The following is a 9,058-nucleotide window of genomic DNA, read 5'->3' as shown; positions in this document are numbered from 1 at the left end:
TCTGCCTGGCGCACGCTGCTCCGGGCTGAGCGCCCCGTCCTCGGCCTCCGCGTGCCAGGGTTCCCCAGGGACGAACCACGCTCAGGAAGCAGCAGGACGCGAGCGGGACAGCCGGAGCCCCTCCGCAAGGCGTCCTCGCCAGCATGCACAGGGGCCTCTGAGGGTCTCGCCGCCCTCCCTGCTCCCTGTGCAGCAGGGGAAGGCCTAGCAAGAATGGTCAGAATCAACTTTTTTCTTTTCTTTTTTAAAAAATATTTATTTATTATGTAAATATGACCTTAGATGGACAGAGTGAGAGAGAGAGGGAAAGTGAGAAAGCAAGCCGCCAGGTCCGGGACTCAAACCGCGGTTGACCACGTGGGAGTCCAGCGCCCTTAACCACCACGGCACCTGCCGGCTCCATAAAATCAACTTTTTCAAAACTCTGGAACTTAATCAAAGGCTTTCAGCATCCCAGGGAGTGTTTACCAAGAAAGCAAGTGAGTCTGCCAGAACAGCGGGTTTTCATGGTGCTCTAATGCTCCCTGTCCAGCCCAGTGTGGTCCTGGAAATAACAGCCCGCCCCGTGCTTCCCGTTCTTCCCATTCTTCCCGTTGCTCCCCGCAAGACCCACTTGCAGAACTGACTCAGCCTGGGAGGCCTTTTCCCTGAGGCCTCTTCCTGTTTGTGGAAGGCAATTACAGCCAAGTGCTGGAACTTTGCTACTCAGCAGGAGATGGAAGGCTTAAACTTACGCCTGGGGCTGGGAACCAGCAGTTAGCGTAATGACTATCCCACGTAGTCAACTGTGGTTTGAGTCCTGGACCCAGGCCGGGTGCGTGTGCGTCCCCAAGATCCGGAGAGGAGAATGGAGGAGAAGGGATTGCAGCGTGGCCATCCCCCACTGGGGGTGATTTCTCGCTTTCTGTCTCTCTCTCTCTCTCTCTGGTGAGCGCATGCACCCTGTAGCAAAAATGGCTCCAAAGGAAAAAAAGACCGGACTCCCCCATGGTCTCTGGGCTTCAAGTCCCAAGTCCCAGATGGGTGGCTTGAAAATCACCCCGGGGCACCTGTGCATGTGTGCCCAAGATCCCAAGATCCTGGAAAGAAAAGGGAGAGGGGGCTGTGGCATGGCCATCCCCTGAGGGAGTGATTTCTCACTTTCCTCTCACTGTGTCTCCCCCCACCCCACCCTACCCAGTGCACACACCCTAAGGCAAAAATACTCTAAATAAGAGACTACTTAAGCTTCAAAGAGCAAAGGAGTGAACCCAAAGTTTCAAGAATATTCCTTACGCGTGAGGCAGGTGGGGCCGTTCACGGTACTGGGAAGACCTGTAGGAGCCCTAAGCTCCCACGTAGCCGACCGTGGTTCAAGTCCCAGACCTCCTAGCAGCTTGCCTTCTCTCTCTCTTTCTCTGGTCAAATTAAAGTAAATAAAATTAAATAAAATAATTCTAAAAAAAAAAAAAAAGCTCAGCGTGTGTCTGTGTGCCCAAAATACTGAGAGTAAAAGGGATTATGGCATGGCCATCCCCCCTGGGCAGGTGATTTCTCACTTTTCCTTTCTCTGTTTCCAGGGATCACACAAGCCCTAAAGCAAACACCTGAAAACCAGTAGTTTCTGGCCTAGTGATTGAGGGAGATGAATCCTACGTGCCCAACTGTGGTTCAAATCCTGACCCTGGCAGAACATACTTGGGGTGTGTGTGTGTGTGTGTGTGTGTGCGTGCCCCAAACCCCAACAGGATGAGAAATGGAGAAGGGGCTGCAGTGTGGGGTGTGCCTCACTGGGGTGCTTTCTCCCTCTCCCTCTTTTTCTCTGTGTCTCTGGCAAGCACATGTGCCTGCTGGCAACTACAAAATAGAGGAACCAGCACACGGCATAATAGTTACGTCACTGAACTCCCACAGGGTGACTGCAGTTTGAGTCCTGGACCAGGTGGCTTCAAAGGCACACCAGGCGAGAGGATAATGGAGACGGGATCGTGGTATGGCCATCTTCCCTGGGTGGTGATTCCTCACTTTCTATCTCTCTCTCTGGTGAGTGCATGCACCTGATCACAAAATCTTTTAAGGGAACCAGCAGTTAGTGTAATGGCTATGTCGCTGGACTCCCACGTAGTCGACCGCGGTTCGCATCCCGGACCCGGTGGCTTAGAACTCACGCCGGGTGCGTGTGCGTGCGTGCCCAAGATCCCGCGAGGGGAATGGAGGAGAAGGGATTGCAGCGTGACCATCCCCCCGGGGGGTGATTGCTCGCTTTCTGTCTCTCTGTCTCTCTCTGTCTGGCTAGTGCACGCGCCCTATAGCGAAAAAAAACTCTCAAAAAAAAAAATCGCTCTCAAAAAAAAAAAAAAGGCGAGACAATAGGCCAGCCAGCGGTGCGGTGGTCACAGCTGGGCCTCAACATGACCTACTGGGCGGTTCTGATCCTAGGCCCAGAGGCTTGGGACACATGCTCGGCACAGAATCCCAACAGGACGAAGGGGTGGAGAAGGGTGTGACCATCTCATGGGGTACTTCTCTTTGGTCCTTGGCAAGTGTATGTGCCCCGAACATACACACGAACACTGGCAAAAAGACAACTCAGAATGGGAGAAAATATTTGCAAATCATGTCTTGAAAAGTTCTACTCTGGTGCCAACGGGGGGTGTGGAAGTCGAGGCTCTGGATTCCACATGGCCAGTTGTATGGTTCAAATTCCAGATTTGACAGCTTAGAAATGACTCTCAGCACATATGTGTGCATAGCCAGAATCCCAGGAGGATGGGGGAGAAGGGGTTGCACTGTGGCCATCCTTGGGGTGATGCTCACTCTCTCTCACTCACTGCCCCTGTCTCTCTCTCTCTCTTGCCCACTCCCCCTATCTTTCACTCTCTCTCACTAACTCCCCGTCTTTCTCTTGCTCACTCCCCCATCTCTCTCTCCTGCTCACTTCCCATCTCTCACTCCCTCTCGCTCACTTCCCCTCTGTCTCTCTCACTCACTCTCTCTCTGGCTAGAACATATACCCTAAAGTAAAAAAATGAAAACAAAAACCTCCTAGTATCCAGGCCAGTAGGTGGGAAGAAGACTAGTCTCGAACCTGGTGGCTTGAAAATCACACCAGACGTGTGTGTGTGTGTGTGTGTGTGTGTGTGCGTGCCCAAAATCCTGAGAGGAGACTGGAGGAGGGATTGTGGTGTGGCCATCCCACCTGAGGGTGGTTTCTTACTTTCCTTCTCTCTGTTTCTCAGGTAAGCACACTCACCCTATGGCAAACTATATATATATAAAAAGAAAGTTCCACCAGCCTGGTGTTGAAGGCAGCCAGGTCTCAGGACTGTGTCAAATCTGGATGCAGTGCCCTGAAGACACTGGGTGAGTGTGAGTGCTCTGCATCCCGGGAAGTGAGAGACGGATGAGAGACTGTGGCATGGCCACGCCCCACAGGGTGTGTCCCCCGCCCCCTCACACAGGCCTTCCAGTTCTCCAAGGCTGCTAGCTCCCGCCCGGGCCCTCAGCCCAGGTGGTGCCCACAGGTGGGCACAGAGGACAGGGAAAGGGAAGAGGGCGGGAGGCAGCAGCACTCTGGCTCATGTGGTGTGGCCCTTCCCCAGCCCTCCAGCTCCCAGGACCCTGGGTGCCATCGTGGGTGCCCAGTGCATTTCCAGTCTTGCAGGACATAGGCCACCTCCTCCAAGAGCCTCCCCTTCCTCCTAAGGACACCCCCTGGCCTCCTAATTTCTCTATTGAGGGTCCTAGACTGGCAGCTTAAGAATCACTCCAGGCGCAGGTGCATGTGTGCCGAGTCCCGGGAGGAAAGTGAAGGAGCAGGAACTGTGGTGTGGCAATCCTCCCAGGGGAGGGGATGCGATCTCACTCTCCCTCTCACTGTCTCTCTGGTGAGCACACACATCCTATGGCAGAAACCTTTAAAAGACAGACAATGTCTTCATGCACAGTGGGTCACGTGTGCTTATGCTAGGCTGAGAGGAGTGGGGAGGAGTGCTTGCCATGCTTCTGGCCCCTGTGGATCCCTCCTCCAGACCCTGGGCACTCTCGTGTGTCTGTGTTTTGGGTTGACCAGGTTGGGGATTCGAATCAGTGCTGCCAAGTGGCAGCTGACTTCCCTTGAGCAGGGCCTGGAGACCCCTCTGCCTCAGAAGCCCATCATGCCTGTGCATTCCCTTGAGCCCTTCTGCAGCAGGAGACCCTGGGCTGGGCAGAAGCCTTGTCATCCCACCGTCTGCTGAGCCTCCTGCTCAGAAATGCGCTCAGAGAAGGGCCCTACCAAGACCCATGACCCTGCTCCCTCCTGACCTGAGCGGCCTGCCCATGGGAGTCCTGAGTACGTCCTTCCCATGGCTCTCCAATTCTTCCCTCTCTTCTTAAAACATGAGTATCGTCAGGTCCTCATGGGGCCCTGGGTTATAAATGAAGGGATGCTTACTATGTTTTAGTTTTATTTTTTTTTGGAGAGGGATTTTTGTTAGAGGGCACATGTGCTCGCTGGACAGAGAGAGGGTGAGAAATCACCTGCCTGGGGGTATGGCCACGCTGCAATCCTTCCTTCTCCATTCTCCCCTTGTGATTTCTGGGTGCACACGCACACGCGTCAGTAGTTTCAAACTGCTGGGTCTGGGATACAAACTGGCTGGCCATGTGGGAGCCCAGTGCCTTAACCACTATGTCACCTGCTGGCCCCAAAGGGATACTTACTATTAAGTACTGACCATACTCATGTGCTGCTGCCCCACTAATTCAGAATACTTTTGCCCAATCAGATTTTAAAAAATTATTTTATTTATTTTATTTTATTTATTAATTCATTTATTATTATTATTTTTAGTTTGACCAGAGAGAGACAGAGGGTGAGACTGAGAGAGAAAGGAAGTGAGAAAGCAAGCCACCAGATTCAGGACTTGAACCCTGGTCGGCAATATGGGAGTGTCCAGCGCCTTAACCACCACGCCACTTGCTGGTCTCTCCAATCAGATTTTCTCATAAAGGCTGCAACCATGTAATAACACGGCAGGAGCAGTGTGCGCTTCCAACTCGTTCCAAACAGCTTTGACCTATGGTCCCACATCGTTAACCCCCGGACAGCATTAAGCTGACACATATTTTCAAGTCTTCATTAAATCCAGTTGTTGGGGGGCTGGCAGGTGGCGTGGTTATTAAGCACGCTGGACTCCCGCATGACTGACCGCAGTTTGAGTCCTGGATCTGGCGGCTTGCTCTCTCTCTCTCTGTTCCTCTGTGGCCAAATTTAAATGAATGAATGAATAAATAAATAAAGTTAAATAGGGACCAGCAGTTAGCGTAATGGCTATGTTGCTGGACTCCCACGTAGTGGACCACAGTTTGAGTCCCGGACCCGGTGGCTTAAACTCACGCCGGGCGCGTGTGCGTGTGTGCCCAAGATCCTGAGAGGAGAATGGAGGAGAAGGGATTGTGGTGTGGCCATCCCCCCTGGGGGGTGATTTCTCGCTTTCTATCTCTCTGTCTCTGTCTGTCTGGCGAGCGCACGCGCCCTATAGCAAAAACCTCTAAAAAAAAAAAAAACTGAAATAAAGTTAAATAAAAGAATTCTTTCGGGAACCAGCAGTTAGCGTAATGGCTATGTCGCTGAATTCCCACATAGTCGACCGCGGTTCGTGTCCTGGACCTGGTGGCTTAAAACTCACGCCGGGCGCATGTGCGTGCGTGCCCAAGATCCCGAGAGGAGAATGGAGGAGAAGGGATTGCGGCGTGACCATCCCCCCTGGGGGGTGATTTCTCACTTTCTGTCTCTATGTCTCTGTCTGTCTGGCGAGCGCACGCGCCCTACAGTGAAAATCTCTCCAAAAAAAAAAAAAAAAAGAATTCTTTAAAAGAATCTAGTTGTTGGGACCAGCAAATGGTGTAATGGTTACATTACCGGACTCCCACGTAGCCTACCGTGTTTTGAGTTCTGGGCCCAGAAGCTTAAAACTCAAACCAGGCATGTGTGCGCCCAAAATCCCAAGAGGAGAATGGAGAAGGGATTGCATGTGATCATCCCCCCTCAGGGGTGGGGGTGACTTCTCACTTTCTGTCTCTCTGGAGCGTGCAGGCACCCTGTTAGCAGAAGTCTCTAAAACAATCACCCAGTTGCTACCTGTGCAAGAGGAGCGCTAAGGACAAACAACATCCCATTGTAGCCCTCAGCCCATCACTGAGAGGGGAGCCAAGAACTGCGTCCCTGAGCTCCCAGAGGAGCAGCGCTCGCCCTCGACATGCGGCCCTCCCCCAGGAAGGTGTGGTAGAGCAGGGCCCCCTGCCCCCACCCCACCACAGCTAAAGCGTTTTCTTTGGGAGAGGTTTCTGCTATAGGGCGCATGCACTCGCCAGACAGACAGAGAGACAGAAAGCGAGAAATCACCCCCAGGAGATGGCCATGCTGCAATCCCTTCCCCTCCATTCTCCTCTCAGGATCTTGGGCACGCACACACACGCCTGGCATGAGTTTAAGCCACCGTGTCCGGGCCTCAAACTGCAGTCGACTACATGGAAGCCATTACACTAACTGCCCGTCCCTTTAAAAAAAAAAAAAAATTGCCACAGGGTGTGGGTGCTTGCCAGAGAGAAATAAAGAGAATGAGTAAAGACCTCTCCCCCCCCCAGTGGGGTGTGCTCATGCTGCAGTCCTTTCTCATCCATTTCTCCCTCCCATCAGGATGTGGGGTACACGTGTAAACCAGCGCTCAGTACTTTTCAAGCCACTGGGGCTGGGATTTGAACCACAGCCAGCTACAGGGGCCAGCTCGGTGTACAACACATAGCCACTGCACTGCAGGGGGGCTCCTCATGTAGGTCTAAACCCATGGTAGCTGAGTCCGTCACAGGTAGACCTTACAAGCAGGGAGTCCCCCGATGCCAACAAAGGGGACACCCGGCACAGCCACCAGTTACTGGAACTGCAGTCAGACCCTGCAGCTAGACCCCCGGTGTCGAGAGAGGTGAAGGGGCCGGTAGGTGGAGTGGTGGTTAAGGGTGCTGGACTCCCACATGGCCGACTGTGGTTTGAGTCCCAGACCTGGTGGCTTGCTTTCTCACTTTCTCTGTACATCTCTGATCAAATTAAAATAAATAAAGTTAAATAATTCTGGGACCGGCAGTTGGCGTAATGGTTATGTTGCTGGCCTCCCATGTAGTTGACTACGGTTTGAGTCCTGGACCCAGTGGCTTAAACTCATGCCAGGCGCATGTGTGTGCATGCTCAAGATCCTTAGAGGAAAATGGAGAATGGATTGTGGCATGGCCATCTGCCCTAGGGGGTGATTTCTCACTTTCCATCTCTCTGTCTTTCTGGTGAATGCACACGCCCTATAGCAAAAACTTCTCAAAAAAAAAAAAAGAGAGAAGTTAAATAATTCTTTACTAAACAATGAGAGAGAGGTTATCTCCTGAGATACTTGGTCACGATCCTAAGTCCTCTGGGCAATAAGCCAAAGGGCAGAATTGGCCCACACTGGACAGGCCTAAGGGGTGATCAGATTCATTCCGAGGGCAGATGCAAGCCCATGAATCCTAACAGAAGCAGCAGCTGTTACAGACCTCCATGCTGGACATTCCTTGCCAACTCCTGGTAAAGTAACGCCTAAGCCCGCGCCCCTGCAGTTGCCCTGACACCTGCCCGCCCGCCTGCCCTCCAGCCGTGTGCAGGGGTTTTTCTTTGGTTAAAAGGCGGCACTTCCCGGGGAACACTCCTTTTTGTATTTTACACGTAGCTGTGGTTTTCCATCATGTCTCAGGGCAGGTCTCTAACCTTAAGAGACCTGGGCCCAAAGGACCTGGAACTTCACACAGAGCTCAGGCCCCAGGAACTGAAGCAGCTGTAGGCGTGCACGCTGTTGTCCCGTTCTCGGGTCAAGAAGCTCCCAGGATCAGGCTTTGCCAGGTGCAGGCTCTGGATGCTCACTAAGACCACATGAACATGGGCTTCTGCTGCCACACTCCTGTCGCTGTTAGCCAGCCACCTCATCCGTAAGCCTGTGGGCTCCGGGCCGCTCCTTCACCAGCGCCATCGGGAAGCTGAGATAACAGGCCTTCTGAACCAGAGGTGTGTCCGGTGGCATCACTCCAAGGGGCGCCATTGGCTGAGGCAGGGTGCAGCCAGAGGCCCTGACTGCAACAGCCCTCGAGCCTCACTGCTGCTGGCGGGAAGGCATTCTGGATGTTCGAGTGTCATCTTGAGGGGGACAGGACTGGGCCACATGGAAGATTCCTCCCACGGGCGCATAGGGCCTTCGACTACCAGGGCCTTCTACCTGTTTGAGGGCATCAACATCTCTCTGCCAGTTGACTTCGTGCTGGGCCGACTCTGCAACACGCCCCCACTTGGGCTGTCACTTGTTCTGGGCCAAAGCATCTGCTGCCTCACTAGAGGGTAACCTGTGGCCAGGTGTGGGGAGGCTGGTCACTGGTTGGCCCAGGAGCAGCAGCCCAAGGGCCACCAGATGGCTCAGGATGGCCTCTTCTCCACATGGTTGCCCCTCAGGCCCACAATGCACCTCACATTCCAACCACAGTTCCCTCAGTGCAGAGAGGAGGACCATGGCTTAGTGCACCCTCTGTGGGAGGTCTTTCCTTGGAACCCACCCTGGCAGCTTCTGCTCATGCCCTGTTGGCCAGAGGCCATACCTAGCACACAGCAGTGCAGTCTTTCCTGGGGAGGCCTCTGCTCATGGCATGCCTGGGCCCTCTGACAGGAGGCCCGAGTGGAGAGTGGGAGCCAAGTAGCACACACCTAGGGCCCCATGCTCTCCCCTTACATTTCGATAGTATCTTCATAGCTGACATCCTTTCAAAACAGTGTATTGCAGGGACCAGCAGTTAGCATAATGGCTATGTTGCTGGACTCCCATGTAGTCAACCGCGGTTCAAGTCCCGGACCTGGTGACTTGAATTCATGCCGGGCGCGTGTGCATGCATGCCCAAGATCCCGAGAAGAGAACGGAGAAGGGATTGTAGCATGGCCATCCCCCCCGGGGTGTGTGTGTGTGATTTCCTGCTTTCTGTCTCTCTGTCTGTCTGGCAAGCACACACACCCTATAGCAAAAAACTCTCCAAA

The sequence above is a fragment of the Tupaia chinensis genome, unplaced genomic scaffold, assembly GCF_000334495.1.
Source record: "Tupaia chinensis unplaced genomic scaffold, TupChi_1.0 Scaffold140061_1, whole genome shotgun sequence".
Lineage (NCBI taxonomy): Eukaryota > Metazoa > Chordata > Mammalia > Scandentia > Tupaiidae > Tupaia > Tupaia belangeri.
This window is presented reverse-complemented; position numbering follows the sequence as displayed.